This window comes from Anastrepha obliqua, chromosome 5 (assembly GCF_027943255.1).
Source record: "Anastrepha obliqua isolate idAnaObli1 chromosome 5, idAnaObli1_1.0, whole genome shotgun sequence".
Classification (NCBI taxonomy): Eukaryota; Metazoa; Arthropoda; class Insecta; order Diptera; family Tephritidae; genus Anastrepha; species Anastrepha obliqua.
In genome coordinates this window covers 115,046,609-115,062,591 of record NC_072896.1, presented here as the reverse complement: position 1 = coordinate 115,062,591, position 15,983 = coordinate 115,046,609, and the positions used below count along the sequence as shown (strand labels likewise).

The 15,983-nt window shown below is 31.9% G+C and overlaps 1 long non-coding RNA gene across 1 annotated transcript in view; it reads right to left on the bottom strand.

Annotated features, from left to right (window-relative positions):
• Positions 1-11,495: 11,495 nt before the first annotated feature.
• The window catches only part of LOC129248419 (uncharacterized), a 39,019-nt gene continuing 34,531 nt past the window's right edge, over positions 11,496-15,983 (bottom strand). Inside the window, exon 3 of the long non-coding RNA XR_008582617.1 lies at positions 11,496-12,318. This is a non-coding gene — a long non-coding RNA (uncharacterized LOC129248419). The remainder of the gene's footprint in view (positions 12,319-15,983) is intronic.

Here is a 15,983-nt window from a genome sequence, read left to right as displayed (position 1 = left end):
TTACATCAACCAAAAAACTGAGATTGACTTGGTGATATACAAAAAAATCAACCAACGCCACTTCGTTGCCGGCTGAACAATGACTGAATGGACCAGTGTGAGAATAGGTGCGAAACGATCGCGCAGGATTCGGCTGCCGAATCCCTGAGTGACGTGGCAGCCAAAGTTCCCCTCACAATTTTCTTTTCACCATAGCTCAATAGCAAACCTGGTAATCTATCATACTTAGAATTTCTTTCTACCTTCTGAATTCTTTTCACTATACTTTGTCCACAGCGCATCGCTAGTTCCACGCTACCAGACGCTCACAGCGTAATTTAAAACCAACCGGTAAAATACCTTAAATGTCGACAGCTTTGTATTTGCCCCAAGCGCTCATTGAATTTTGGTAATCTCTTTCGCAAAGGGTATTATGTATTTTCTAAAATATTCATGAAAAAATGAATGAATGCAGAATGGAACTACACTTTTTATGAAAGATCTTTTATAGCCGCGTTGCCCACAATCTTGGATTTGCTTGTAAGAGAGTTAGGCGCTTTCTAAGCTACTTGGTTCCCTGAAAATGTGAGAAGTTATTATCTGCCACTAAACTGCCTAGCTGTGATATCTGAGGCTACTGTTTTGAAGTCAGTTCGGGTTGGGAGTCACTAGAATACTTTGGCAGAGCGAGAGAAAGACTCCCTCTGTCGCGTGAGACCTACGTAGTAGTAGGTTGGTGAGATTGCCCCCATCCCCCATCAAAGAGTGGATGCTATTTCCTGATAATTGTTTTATGCGGACAGAGGGCAACTTGAACTTTGGCACCAAATTATTTCATCTACTTATGGGTGAAAGCAGTCAACAGAAGCTATCTAATCCAGTATTAATCTAGCCAATATTTAAACGCTTATTAAAGTTTGCTACGCTTTTCGCAGATTATTTGACTTGTTGCCGTTTAGACACAACAAACAAAACAAAATAAAGAGACAAATAAACGCATTATATTGTCATGGGTATAAATACTTTCCCTGCTGCAAAGCGATTGGGATTTTAGTTGAGATATATCTTCTTTTTTCAGCACAAAGCTTGCTCAGATGTGCATTTTATCGAAATCTGCTTTGAAAATAATAAATACAGAGTAAAATAGGGTGTCGACTTGACAATGTCTGTGACACAAAGCAAAACTTTTTATGACGAAAAAAGGAGCAGTTGCTTACAAAAAAAAAAAAAAAAAAAAGCAAAATAGAGCGATAAAAGATAAAGGCCGTGGCAGATCCAAATGACGATATGCAGCGACAGGATGTAGATATGTTTGTATTTCGAAAATAAATGAATAAACCTTTTGAAGCGGCTATTAAGAAGTACAAATTAAGGAGCGCAAAATAACAGGGGAAAACATGTGGCACAGTGGCAAGGGATGCTGCCGAAAGTATTTACGCAACCATTCTGGCAAACCCCATTAATTGCGAAAAATCGCATTTATGTTAAAGGGATGAAATTCAAAAGTATTGCCACTGAAAATGAAAAAGAAATATTTACGGTTTTACAATTTTACAAAATGCTATAAAATAATTGTATGCAGAGAAAGATTAATATTGCAAATGTAAATGTAAAGTGAAAATGTGAAATGCGCGTGCATGGAAATGGTTGGCGAAGGGAATCGACGAATATCTAAATACGCAAGGGTGCAAAATGCGTAGGCAGGGGTAAGCGTGGAAGTAGAAACATTTATATGCGATTTCGTTGCGGTGATTTGTAAAAAAACAAAAACAAAAAATTCGAATGTCAGCAAAGCGGTGGATGATTGCATCCTATTCTACAGAGAAAGCAGGCAGGCAGGCGGCTGTCATGCATGCAGAGGAGTGCGAGTGCGAGTGCTGAGAGCGAGAAGTCAGTGGGAATGAGTTATTGAACGTGTGTGTGTGTGTATGTATGAATGGATGTTTGAATCTAAATGAGTGTGAGTGAATGTAGTAAAGCACAAATAGTTGGACGGTTATTAAAAGTGCCTTCATACAGTGGGAGACAAAAGTTAACGGCAGTAAATTATACTAAATATTTAAATGAAATTAAGTTATGCTAAATTATAAAAGGGGAAGAAGTAGTATTTAATTTAATAAAATTAATTACAATATAAATAGTTTAACATGTTACGGCGAGGTAACTGGGTTTTAATTAAGGGTTTATGACACTTTAAGGTTGTAAAAAACATTTTTTAAAACTTTAATTAAATAAAATAATTAAATTAAATTTACAATGTTTAGAATAAAAATTTGTAAATTGTTTTTTTTTTTTATTTTTATTTTTAAGTTTTTGTTTTTTATTTATTTTTATTTTAGTTTTTTTTCTGTTTTTTATTTATTTGACTTTATTTAGAGTTTATGTAGAATATGAACTGTATTTCCGATATAGACAAAAAAAAATCTACAAAATTTTAACAACGTTTTTAAACTTTTGTAAATTTTTTTTATTTCTGATTCATCGTTAATGTTTTTTTGTTGAATTTCAATTATAAAATATAAATCTGGTTAACATTTTTAAACTTTCGTAAGTGTTTTTAGAACTTTTTTAGAAAGTTTGGTTTTTGCTTAAACTTTTTTTTGTAAAATATGAATTATATATCCAATATAAAGTAAAAAAAAAACTAAAAATTCTCTTTAACGTTTTTTAAATTTAATTATTTTTAAATTTTTATTATATTATTTTTAAATTTAATAAGTTGTTTGTATTCATTTCTTATCCCTTGTTTATGGACTTAATTTACGTTCTATATTGCAAAATAAAAATTAATTAATTAAATAAAAAAACGGCGGCCGCCGTAGCCGAATGGGTTGGTGCGCGACTACCATTCGTAATTCACAGAGAGAACGTCGGTTCGAATCTCGGCGAAAACACCAAAATTAAGAAATTTTTTTTTTAACTTTTATTTATTGCTTATCTCTTTTTGCATTAACCATTTCAAAAAAAGAAAAATATAAAAAATCTGATTAACTTTTTTAAAGGCTTTTTAACTTTTTTTTTTTAATTTTTTTAGAATATTTCATTTAGTGCTCGTCCCTTTAAGAACTAAATTTATATAATAAATGTCAGAAACAAGAAATAATTAAAACTGTAAAATATGTCAAGCGTTGCAAAGTTGTACGATTTTCCTCGGCACTTTTTCCACTCACTGTATTACATTCTATGTGTATTTTTATGTGCTTCCCTGCTAGTGTGCATCGCCCTTATTTCATTTAACATGCATTCTCATGGTAAGAAAAGCGATCGACTGAAAAAATATGGCAGGATATGCATACACACGTACGTGGGTGTGTGTGTGTGTGTGTGTGTGTATGAAGTAAGTCAAATAGAATCTCTGCTGCTGTGGCTGGCTAAATATTGCTAAGCACCGACATTATCCTCATTAGGTCTATGCACAGACACACACCGCTCATCCACCGATCGGAATGCACCCGAGCAGTGCATTTTTAGGTACATATTTAATGCTGGTCGCCTTTTTGTTGTTGTACTTGCTTGTTTTGCTCTCAGACATATCAATATCCTGCAAGGCTACCTTTTTGTTCCAGGCTACAGCGCTTGGGTTTTTCCTTCACCGCTTGCTTGCCTCAACTTTGTTGTTAAGTTGTTTTTGTCTTTGCTTTTGTACATACATGCTTTCCTTTGCTGTCGTTTGGTGTGCATGAACTTATTTCTACGCTACTACTTTTATGTTGCTTGGCTCCCCTGGTTACGCTCTTTAAGTTGCTTATGTTGAAAATATTTTCCCGCATTTGATACTTTTTTATATCGTTGTTTTTGTTTTTGCATTAAGCTGCTTTTTTTATTTTTTTCAAATTTCTTCTTTTTTTTATAATTGCTCCTTGTGTAAACTTTCTCTTCCTTTTCTGCATATTATATGTCATTTAAAATTCACCAGGGAGCGTTCCATGCACCAAAGGCACACAAGCGCTCACATTCACACGCCTAACTACACACACATGCATACACAAGTAAGCGAACGCACACATGTAAACAGCAAAATCCTCTACTCGTATGTCCTTGCGCTATGCTGCAAAGGCACATTATTGAATTTTCGTTTTTACCCTTTTAAAATTGATTACCGTTTTTTTTTCTTTTTCTGGGACTGCCTTCTCTTCATCATTCAAGTAGCACATTTTGAATGCTTAGGCACTTATGAATATTTAAAGCATTCTCGTTTTCATGAAAATTTGCGTAGTAGCATTAATATGCGGGCAGGCCGCAAAAGACTAACTCTTCGTGGAAGTTTTATAAGTTCAAAATTTCCTAATTGAAAGGGGCATCTCTGTGAATACGCAGAGGTATTTGAATTCTAACAAACTGTGAGGTAGTTACTGGTTTGCGAGTGGTGCCCATCTTAGAATATCTCGAATGAATGATTGAAAATGAGACGTGCAATTCAGGTCCACGGTCTTTTGTATTATCTACTCATCGCGGTACCTCATCCAAACTCAGCTCTCTCAATAAACCTTAAAATGAAGCAGGGTTGGAGTGAGCTTGTGTGCCTTTTTCCCGGCCGCATTAGGCCTCCTAATCCTTCTTCTCGCTATAGCATCACATACGAAAAGAAGATTTTTTGAAGACTACGTGGATTGGTCGCAGAAATGAAGGGAGTCAGTGGAACATATACCAAGCCTTTGTAGGTGGCTATGCAATCTGCAATGACCTATGAGAAGCCCTGTGAGCATTTTCAGTTAGTCGTTAGGGAATTGCTTGAACCTCTTCTGATTGAAGTAAACACTTCGCCAGGCGTAGCCCCATAGTTCGATGTTAGCTTGTGACTCCTAGCTTTAGTTCTTCGCTTCTAAGCTCCTCCTCGATGTCATGATAAGGAAGGATTCGGGTCCAATTAATAACGACGCCACAACATCTCTAGCCAATGCTTGCGCTACCTCCTTCCCACTTATACTCCAATATCATGAGACGGATTTCAGCTGAATGCGATGGTGCAGCAGAATATCTTACATGATTCGCAAATTTCTGGCATTTCTAACGTGAAGGACGCTCGCGTGGTTATAAGCATCTACCTTAAACTCCTACAGCGCAGTCTGTTGCAGTCTACTTGGCCTTCCATTATAGGCGCAGCTGATACTCGGTACGAATGTGAAATGATAAGCTTTGAAAATCTCAAGGAGTCGAAAATATAAGACAACATTTTGCAGGAATAGGAAAAGAAAGTCAAAGGCCGACTATTCACAAAATACAGAATCTTAATTTTCAGGTCATGCTCGAAGTGATTATTTTCAACATAGTTCTTGACATTCTTTGGGTAATTATCCACAATTTTAATTGTAAAATATATCATTTATGTTAGTTTATGCCAATTACCTACAGTATTTTTTCAATTTTCAGTGCTGCGAATCATAAGATCTTCAATAGCCGGTACGAATTAGTGTGTCCTTAAAGTGCCTCGAATGAGCTCTCATCAAACAAGGATGATAGCTTTACAAGGCTTGCCCTTTAACTATGGTGCAAAGAAAAATTGTGAGAGGAACTTCAGCTTCTACGTCACTTGGGATGATTTCACATGAATTCACACACTGGTCCAATCAATTGTTGTTCGCACGGCAACGAAGTGTCAATGGTTGATTTTTCTCGAATATCACCAACACAATCTAATTTTTTTTTTTTTGTACGCACACCCCATGTGGCATCAGCCCATCAGCTGATTCTGTAAAATTCGCTGAGAGCCGAATAACGGTCTGTTAAAGAGCACACCCTTAAAACGAGTGTTAGACTGGGACTGAATCACATTCGCCATACATATGAGGTGAGTGCTATTGGAATGAGAGTCCTTGGTCGGATATAAATTCGAGTCGTTCCGGTAACATAGAACCGATCAAGGACTGCCAGACAAATTTGGTATATAAACTGACATGAAGGCGCATTTGAAGGCTTTTGAAAAATACTTTAGCGCTTCTTCAAATCATTCATCATTTTTGCATCGCCAAGTTTTTCAAATATCATCAGACATATGAAATATGGACGCTTCACTAAGGCTAAGTTTTATAAGCTGTCTGGTAGTATATGGCTACTGTTGAGGAGGTTTCTGGCTTTACAGGTTATCAACATATAGCTAACTTTACAGGGCTTCTAGACACTACCAGTGCTACAAAAGACAGAACAACCTTGTGAGCTATCGAGTTGAAGCAATTATAATATTTGATCCCTTTCCTCAATGAAATTATGAGATATGGAAATTATAATAAAGAAAGTCATGGCATTGCTGTGAAGTCAGTTGGGCATTCGAAAAAGCACATCAATTAAAATCAAACGAATTTTCATCTGCGAAACTCTATTGAAATGATACGAAGTTGAGTTATTTTGAAAGAAACTGATAAAAACTGATAGAAGCAAGGACAATAATGCACGTGAAACTACAACAGAAGCAGGCAAAACCTGTAGGAAATTTAAAAAAAATTAAAAAAAAAATTTCAAAAATTCTTTTTGGTCAAAATTTATAGAAAAATTCTGAGTATTGCAGTTTAGTAGCTCTTTTAATTTTGGTATAACGAAGTGCTACTTTAAAGCCCCTCAAAAATCGCATTGATTTTTGACATTTTTTTTTTTTGCTGGCCGAGTGTTTGTTATAAGAAAGAAAAAACCCTAGCGCCATCAAACAAAAAAATATTTTCAAAAATCAACGCGAATTTGGAAATACTTTAAATTTACACTTTCTTATGTCGGAATTGCATGAGCTACAAAACTGCATACCCAGAATTTTTCTACAAATTCTGACTAAAAGTTTGAATATTTAATGAAAATTGGTTGAGTTTTTTTTTTTAATTTTATACAAGTTTGAGTTACATGGATTTTGTTGTGGCATCAGCTATATTTAAAAAAAAAAATAATTAAAAAAAAAAATAATTAAAAAATAAATAAATTGTCAAAAACTCAATGTATCGTGTTGCCATTAACACTGGTGAATATATCTTAGGATCGAGCAGAAACTATGAAGGCGTGGTTGAGCAGTGTGGATAATTTTACACATTAATTTTTCCATTGCACCATTAGGCGATAACTTTAGTGTTTTTTCTTGTTCTGTTTGTGTTTTTGTTTTTTTTTTTTTGTTTTCGTTTTTTTTCTGTTCGTTTTGTTTTTTTTTGTTTTGTGTTTTGCTGTTCGCTCCTTTTTTCGTGTTTTTTATTTGTTATTATTTTTGCGTGTGTTTTTTGTGTTCTTCTGTTTTTAGCTCCACAGAACTCCTTTGAGACAGCAAAGAGGAATTGAATTGGGGGGCCTGAAAAATCCACTCGCACTAATTGACCGCTCCAAAAATTCAGAAAATCTGATATTGAAGAAGTCATTCAATACTCATTACTCCTCCGCTATCGGTAAAATGGCAAAAGATCAACGGTGAATTCCCCATGCATTTGGTTTATTAAAGTTCACCGAAGAAGCATAAAAAGGCTTTTAATTTCGTTCAAAACTTTTCATCTGCTTAATTTTTAAACAAGCCAACATTTGGTATGTGTCTCATTTGTGTCTTAATTCATACGTACTCGTAATTAATGAAATATGCCACTTTTCATGTGCTTACAACAAAAGCAAAAGCAAAAACAAAAACAAATAACTATCTAAATGGCTTGGCAAAACTATTAATTGCCTTGAAAATGTTACATTTTCATTTCAATTTTCATTTCGATATTCATAGCTACACATCGCTTCGTTAGCCACGTATTAGCTGTGCAACAACAACAGCAACAACTCAAATTTCAACATTTTGTTGTACTGTGATACCGTCCGTCCCTCTATCCCGCCAAGCATTTGATAATAGCTTATTTCCAGTTACTGAAGCGGTCGGCCTTTGGGGTTTTTTGGTTTTTGATTTTTTTTATAAACTTTAGCGATTATTTCTGCTTTTATTACAATTGTTCGGGCAGCAGCTAATAATACTCAGTTGTAGCTCGCAGCTCTTGGCTGTTGTTGCGCAATTGTTGTACAACAATACCACTTTTTATTATTATTTGTGCATAGAGCGCAAAAATTTTACAGACTAAAATGCGCTCAGCTGTAAACGAGACACATTATCTGTACGCACAAACATTAGCAGGCGCGGGGTGGGGGCAGGCGAGTAACACTTAGCTGGAACAGCGTGCAGCAGATGAGCGCAGCATTCAGAGCAGCAAATGTTGCAGCAACCAAGTGGATGTGTGGCTGTGTGTATGCGCGCGTTGTTGATGCTGCCGCGCTACTAAATCCCTTTCGCTGTTGTTGCGCTTTTTGTTACTACAAATTTTGGTTGATGATTCTTTTTATGCCGCAAATTGTATTTTTGTGTGTTTTTTTTGTTTTTGTTAATTTTCATTTTTCATTTCTCAATGTTTTATTTCCTAAATTCTATATTCACTGCGAATTCATCTAGATTAGGCTATGAGCCGCCGCCGCTAACGCCGTCCATTTGAAAATCCATTAAAAATCGTTTGTGCAACCAGCGAATCTGGTGCGTGTCTCGGTAGCGTTGTTGGTCGAGAGCAGTGGCAGGAAGGTGAGAGAGGTGAGGGGAGGAGGAAAAGTGGGCAAAGCAAGTGGGTGCGCAGTTGGGGGTGGCAATAATGCAAAGAATTCCCATTTGTTTTGGCATTACTTACACTAGAGTGCATAGGAAAATATTGTTTGACAGACAAGAAGAAAGAATGTAGCAATCGGCTGTAGCAGCTGTGAAGAGAAGGCGATTGAGTTGTGTACAGAAAAGCGATTGCAGGACGCATGGGATATTCGGTATGGTCTGACAGCACGGATTATGAGCTGTTGCTAAGGCTTAAAGAACTATTTTAAAGGATTTTCTTAAATTGTTACTGCGTGAAAAATATGCACGTAAGTATGTATGAGTTGTTTAATCTTATACTGATATGAATGAAAATTAAAGCATTTGGAAATGAGCTCGTCAGTCGTTCATAATTTCGACAACGGCGAATTTTCTTTACGTTTGCCGATTATTTAGAGTTTTGAAAAAGCTCTGATAAACCTAATAAATCACGTTCGGTTTTATACGGAGAATCTATAATATTTTTTAACACACAGTTTTGTGAGTTTTTGAGATGACAAATAATAAAATTTATATAATAAAAACGGAAAAGTAAGAGAGTCTTTACAGAAATCAAATCATAATACAATGATAAATTAATACAAAATAAAAAAGAGGTTTTCTGTAAAGTCGGTTTACTGACGATAGTTTAACGTGACAACGTCATAAGAAAATACTGATGGAATGGTTGCAATTCTCAAAAGAAAATTTGAATTTTATATATGCTCACTCAACTAGGAGAGAGCCAGATGTCGAACGTTGCCGAACGCGGGGGCCGATTGTGCCTCTTTGTCGTTCGTTCCGCGCTCTTGCTTCCAGTTTAAGCAAGGTAACGCCGCATGAGCAAGATAAGGACGCATTTTTTGGTCCGTGCAGTCGGCTACATCGAATTATAAGACGTTATGACGTCAAAAACAGTATTCATTGGACTTCACTTTTTTCACACAAAAACTAGAGCGTTGTTGTGGTCAAACACAAGGGACTAATGCGTGAAATTTTTTCCGTTACATCTACTTTGCTCGGCCGGAACTTTACGGATTTATATTCAGCTAATGATTGCCACTCAATAGCATTCTCGAAAAATTCATAGGGAGTTTCCTATGCTGTTTAATACCCAAAAACAACAATAACAACTGTTGAAGGTAGATGAACCATATTTAAGGTGGCAGATCAACAGGGTAAAGAAAAAAAATTTGTTTAAGGGGGTCTTCTGGTCTCCAGCGAAAAAAAAATCGATTTTTTTTTTTTTGCATAATTTTGTTGTATGTGTATGCGAGAATACGCCACAGAAAGGATTTTTTGAAAATCGCATTTTTTCACATTTTTCTGGGCACCGAAGTGTACCCTCCTCCGGCCGTTTTATCATAAACTTTATCTTTAAACGCGTTTCCCCGAAAATCGTGTTTTTTAAGCATTTTGGTCACACTTTTCATAGTAGTTATACTCCGATTTCAATGGTTTTGGTCTTAAAAGGTTCGGAAAACTTACCGCTAAGTTTCCCCGTGTACGATTTTTGAAATTTTTTTTTCATTCCATTTTTATAACCTTTTAAAGTTCAAAAAATGAGCAAAAAAAAATTTTTTTTGCAAATTGTTGCATAACTTTTGAAAAAAATTTAAAAAAAAAAATCTGTCACGGGAAAACTTAACCAGGGCAACTCTGAAGACAACGCATATCTAATTTTTGCTTTCTGATTACCCAGGTGGAAAAACCGTGACCAAAATGGAGACCTGTTTCGTTTGGAGGTGGACGTCTTCAGCGCCATTTCAAGGTCGCGGGTGTTAATTTTTTTCAAAGTCAAAACCATTTTTTAAAAGCCAAGACATGTACCTTTAAAATAAAAAAAAAAATTTTTTTAAATATTCACAGGATTTGTCACAATCAATCCCCAAAAAAACCCTTAATTTCAGGGCCTCGAGACCAGAAGACCCCCTTAGTTAATTTTAAAATTGTTTTAATTTTTATTTATATATTGTATTATACATATTTATTTATAATTAAATATTTTTATTTATATTTTTTATTATTATTTTATATTTTTTTGTTCATTTATAAATTTTTTTTCTTATTATTTACTATTTACTATTTTTTATTATTTTATTATAATTATTTTCTATTTTTTTTGTTCATTTATAATTGTTTTTTATTACATATTATTTACTATTTTTTATTATTTTATTACATTTATTTTTTATTATTTTGTTTTATTTTATTACTTTTATTATTTTTTATTATTTAATTACTTTTTTATAATTTTTATTTTTCTCGATCGTTGCAAGCATAACAAAAAAAAAACATTTTTTTTTTCTAATTTTTTTATTATTTTTTTATTATTTACTATTTTTCAATATTTTATTCTATTGTTTTTTATTATTTTTTTAATTTAATTACTCGTTCGTTTCAAGCATAACAAAATAAAAACATTTGTTTTATTATTGACTATTTTTTATTATTTAAATATATTGTTGTTTATTATTTTTTATTATTTACTATTTTTGATTATTTTATTATATTTTTTTTTAATTAAACTACTTTTTTATAGTTTTTATTTTGCTCCATCGTTTCAAGCATAACAAAAAAACCATTTTTTTAATTTTTTTATTATTTTTTTGATCATTTTTTTTATTATTTACTATATTTTATTATTTTATTCTATTGTTTTTTATTATTTTTGTCATTCACTTACTTTTCTATAGTTTTTATTTTGCTCGATCGTTTGAAGCATAACAAGAAAACATCCTTTTTAATCTTTTTTATTATATATTTTTATTATTTTTTTCACTTTTTAATTTATTTTAATTTTTATTTTATTTTTTTTTTATTTTTTTTTTAATTTGTTTTAATTTTTTTTTTTGTTAATATATTTTTTTTTAACTTTTTCTTATTTATTTTTGTTTTTTGTTTTTGGTTTCTATTTTTTCGAAGAAATTGAGAAGTTTTATTCAAAGTTGCAAATTTTCGCTGTCACTTCGAATTAAATTTTAATGAATTCAGAAGAATATAAACTCGTATTTACCTTCTTTTAATTGTTCGAAAACCGAAATTAGTAGAACAAATTTTTATTGTCGCACTACACGCAGCCAACACTATAAATTATGTAATTATGTGCACTCAAAGAAAAAACTGTGAGTTTTTAATTCAAATTTATGTTAATTGTGCACAAAGCCGCGGCTGCAGCAATAAAAAGATATTTCATTTAAATTGATGGATCGCCGTTGTGCGCACTTGTAGAGTTGGATATGCATCTATGTATATGTGTATGTATGTATATGAAGGCATTAGTGTAGTTATGTTGGCAGATGTTCGAAATGTTTTAATGAACGCTTCCATACAAAAATTTAATATCTACCACAAAGTCTCCGATTAATTGAGTTTTGAGACAACACAAGGGACTAATGGGTCAAATATGAACTGTATAACGTTTTTTTTTTTAATTAGTTTTAATTTTATCGGATATTCATGTGAAAGACCGAATTGAGGAGATTAATGATGATCAAAAAAATACAAATGATGCTAGCACTTAGATATATATAAAATATGCCACATGATTTCTCTAGTCTTATGAACGGATATAAAGCATTTACATTTCCTGAGAGTTTTTGTAAAAATGCAATTTCTAATCAAAAGGCGCACTTAGTCAACTTTGTAAGCAAAGGAAGTTTTCGCTTTAACATTTCTTAAGATAGAAAATTCTATGCGCCAAATACCAAATTTTGAATCCCAAAATAATTATTGCGTTAATTACCGCAACTACTTTTGTGTTGATTTAGTTTTGGAATTTATGTGACACTTACCTGAAATAAAAAAAAAAAACAAATATACAATTTATTAAAATATATTCCATACAGAGGTAGAATGTCGAATTGTACAAATGAAAATATATATTTATAATTTTTTTTTTTTGTAATTCTTAAACAATGAAATGTACAAATCATTTTGTTTATAAAATGTCAGCATACAAAAGGTTTTGAAAACATGATATTAAAATATAGAAATATGTATGTGCGTGAAACCACAACAAAAATTTAAAGCATACATTGAACAATTTTTATAAAAGTACAAACAAAATTAAAGGATTCTCTAATAAATTTACAAAAATAAAAAATTAAAGAATTTATTTAAAAAAAATATTAATTATCCTATTTACAATTTCAAAAACAAATTCAAAATAATTTCAAATTCAAAGATTTACCAAAAAATTGGCAAAACTATAAAGATTTGAGAAAATTTCTTTAAAACCACTTTTAAGATATTCTATAAAAAATCTAAGCCAAATTTTAGTTTACAAAAAATTTAGAAATTACAAAACTTCATAAAAAATTTACAAATTTCCTACAATAAAACTAAAATGTTTAAAAAAAAAATTTAAAAACTTAAAAAAAAATTCTGTAACAAAATTTTAAAATGAGTTTAAAATTTAAAAGTCTCCACAAAAATATTAAAAACAATAAAAACTTTTCCAAAGAGTTTAGAAGTTACAAACTTTTATCAATAAATTTATAAATTACCTAAAAGACAACTAAGATTTTCTAAAAAACAATAAAAACCAAATTCCTAAACAACATTTCCAACGAAAATATTTACTAAACATATTTCAAAAAAATCCAGTAGAACTCTAAAACATTTCGTAATGATATGGAAAAACCAGTTTTTTAACAAAATTAAAAAAATAAATAAAAATTTCAAAAAATTTCTTAAAGACAAAATTAAAAAGAAAAGTTTCCTTAAAAATATTCAAAAAAATGGAATAAAAACAATTAACGTATTCCAAGCAAAAATTAATAAAAAAAAGTTTCTAACGAAAATATTTAAACAATTTATTAAAGATATTCGAAAAAATTAAAAAAAAAAATTATACGATTTCTTAATAGATATAATGGCAGGTCCTAACCAAAATTACAACAAAACCAAAATTTATCCAAAAAAAAAAAACGAATCATATAAAAAAATTATACAAAAAAATTTAAAAACAGGTCATACAAAAAAATTTAAAAACAGGTCATACAAAAAAATTTAAAAAAAATCATACAAAAAAATTAAAAAAAAATCATACAGAAAAATTAAAAAAAAAGTCATACAAACATATTAAAAAAAAAATTATACTGATTCTAAATAGGAAGTCCTAACAAAAATTAAAAAAAAAACTTACAAAAAAAAAAATCATGCAAAAAAATTAAAACAAAAAAACAATCATACAAAAACATTTAAAAAAAGTCGTACAAAAAAATTTAAACAAAAATTTACATATCGTTAAATAATAAAGGGAGGTTAAATTTCAAGGGTCGATGTTGGATGTGAACCACACCTAAACGTCAACGACACCGTTGGACTTCTTTCTTTGGGGTTATTTGAAAGAAAAGGTGTACGTCGATAAGCCAGCAATAATTCAAGAGCTAAACGATGAGATAATTCGGCACATTACCGACATAGAACCTCAATTATGCCTCAGCGTCATTGAAAATTTGTACCATCGGATGGAGGTGTGCCGCCAAGGCCGCGGCGGCCATTTGGCCGATATTGATATTTTGTTCCATACGTAATTGAGCCATATCAATATTCTAATAATAAAGAGAAGTGACAATAATATTTAAAAGAAATTTTATTTTATTCAAAACCAACACCGGCCCTTGAAACTTAACCACCATTTATAAAAACAAATTATCAACCTAAACCGAAAAATCCTCCTTAAGTGAAACTGAAGCAACTAAAAAAAAAATAATTAAAAAAAGTAAACAAAAAACTTCCGAAAAACGTAGAAATTGAAAAATTTCCTAAGACAAATAAAAAACCATTTAGAGAGAAAAATTCTGCACATTTTGAAAGAGTTAAACTTCTATTGCTCTTTACAAGAGTTGCCCCTAACGCCACATTTCAATTTACACTGAGCTATCGCATTTGAACTGTCAATTTCATGACGCACAGAACAATTATCGCAGAGATATTTTTCACAAGGCATTTCCCCGCATGGCTTTTCATTAAAAAAAATTCTGAAGAAAGCACTCCTTACACTTGCGACCAAAAGAAAAAAAAAAAATTTCCAGCTTCTTTCTAAATTTTTTCTTTTGATTTTATGTTTTCACTACAAAGATTTCGTAGACATATGAAAATATGGCTGTCAAAACACCAAACTGCATGCGATAAGCCTGAAGTCGTAAGCCTAATGATTTACTGCATGAGGTCTGTGATTAGCGGTCTCCACTTGCATTATGAGAGGATTTGCACACGACCAGTGTTCGCATGTCGAAACAGGGGTTTAAGCAGAAATATTCGTAAAGAAAACATTCCCAGAATCTTCGGAGCAAATTGGAACGATTTTTTTCAGGCCGAAAATTTTTTTAATCCAATGTAGTAAAATCGTAAAAGTATAACCAAAAAAAAAAAGTTAAGGAATAAAGAAAACAAAAGAAACATCGGGGGTATAGGATTTATAAAAATAGCGATTTCCTAGTATTTTTTTGTAAGTATTAAATAAATAACTCAGTCAGCGGGCTATTTATAATATTTTCTCATATATTTAAAGTACAAAAGAATTTTTATAGCCACAGTCAAATAGAGCCAGAAATCTAAGGCTGACTACCTCTGAAAAAATTAACCAAATACGTCGCTGAGATAAATATTTATGGAGTATCTTTATGCTGCTACAACAACAATAGCAGGAAAATATGATTTAAATATTCGGAGCATTTGATCAGCATACTGAGGAGCGCACGCAAGAAACTAATTCTAATAGAGCCGTAACCTCTACGTAGATTTAAGGTTTGCATACCTTTTCCAGTTATATTTTCATTTCATCCACTTGCAGCAACAAGGAAATATGGTTACTTGACAGGTAAATCTTGATTGCTTCTTTCGACCAGCCGAAAGGTTTCGAATTCAAAAAACGTGTCTACTCTATTTCTCAATAAATTTACCGTAGCTATTAAATTTTCTTTTTCTTTTCATATCTAAAATTAAAAAAGTAAATATTATTCCTACATTATTTATTCTAATTGCCTGCCGAGGCATATACATTTTGAATTACAATATATTTTCGTTATCTAAATAACCGAAAAACGAGAGAAAATGAAGAAGTTAAAAGGGTCTCACAGCCAAGAACAAAACAAAAACTCCCCGCCATTAGCATGCTATGGAGGCGCTGGCGAGCTATGCGAGCCACAAAAAAAAATCTAAACTAGACCTGGTTACAGAAGACATAAAAATACATGGAAATATGTACCATACATACATAAACCCTGCAGGAAAAACGTGTGCTAGTGAAATAAGTACATTTTTGGTGCTGAACTGGTTTGATTTCGCCCGATTTGAAGGCTGGAAATATGCTGTGGATTTTTCAAATATAATGAAAGTACATTACTGTGCCATATTTGATTTTTAATCAAATGTGAATTATCAACTTTGTAGTTCCAAGCAGAGCCGTAAAAATAGAAAACAAAATTTTAAATGTTTTCCTCTCTGAAAA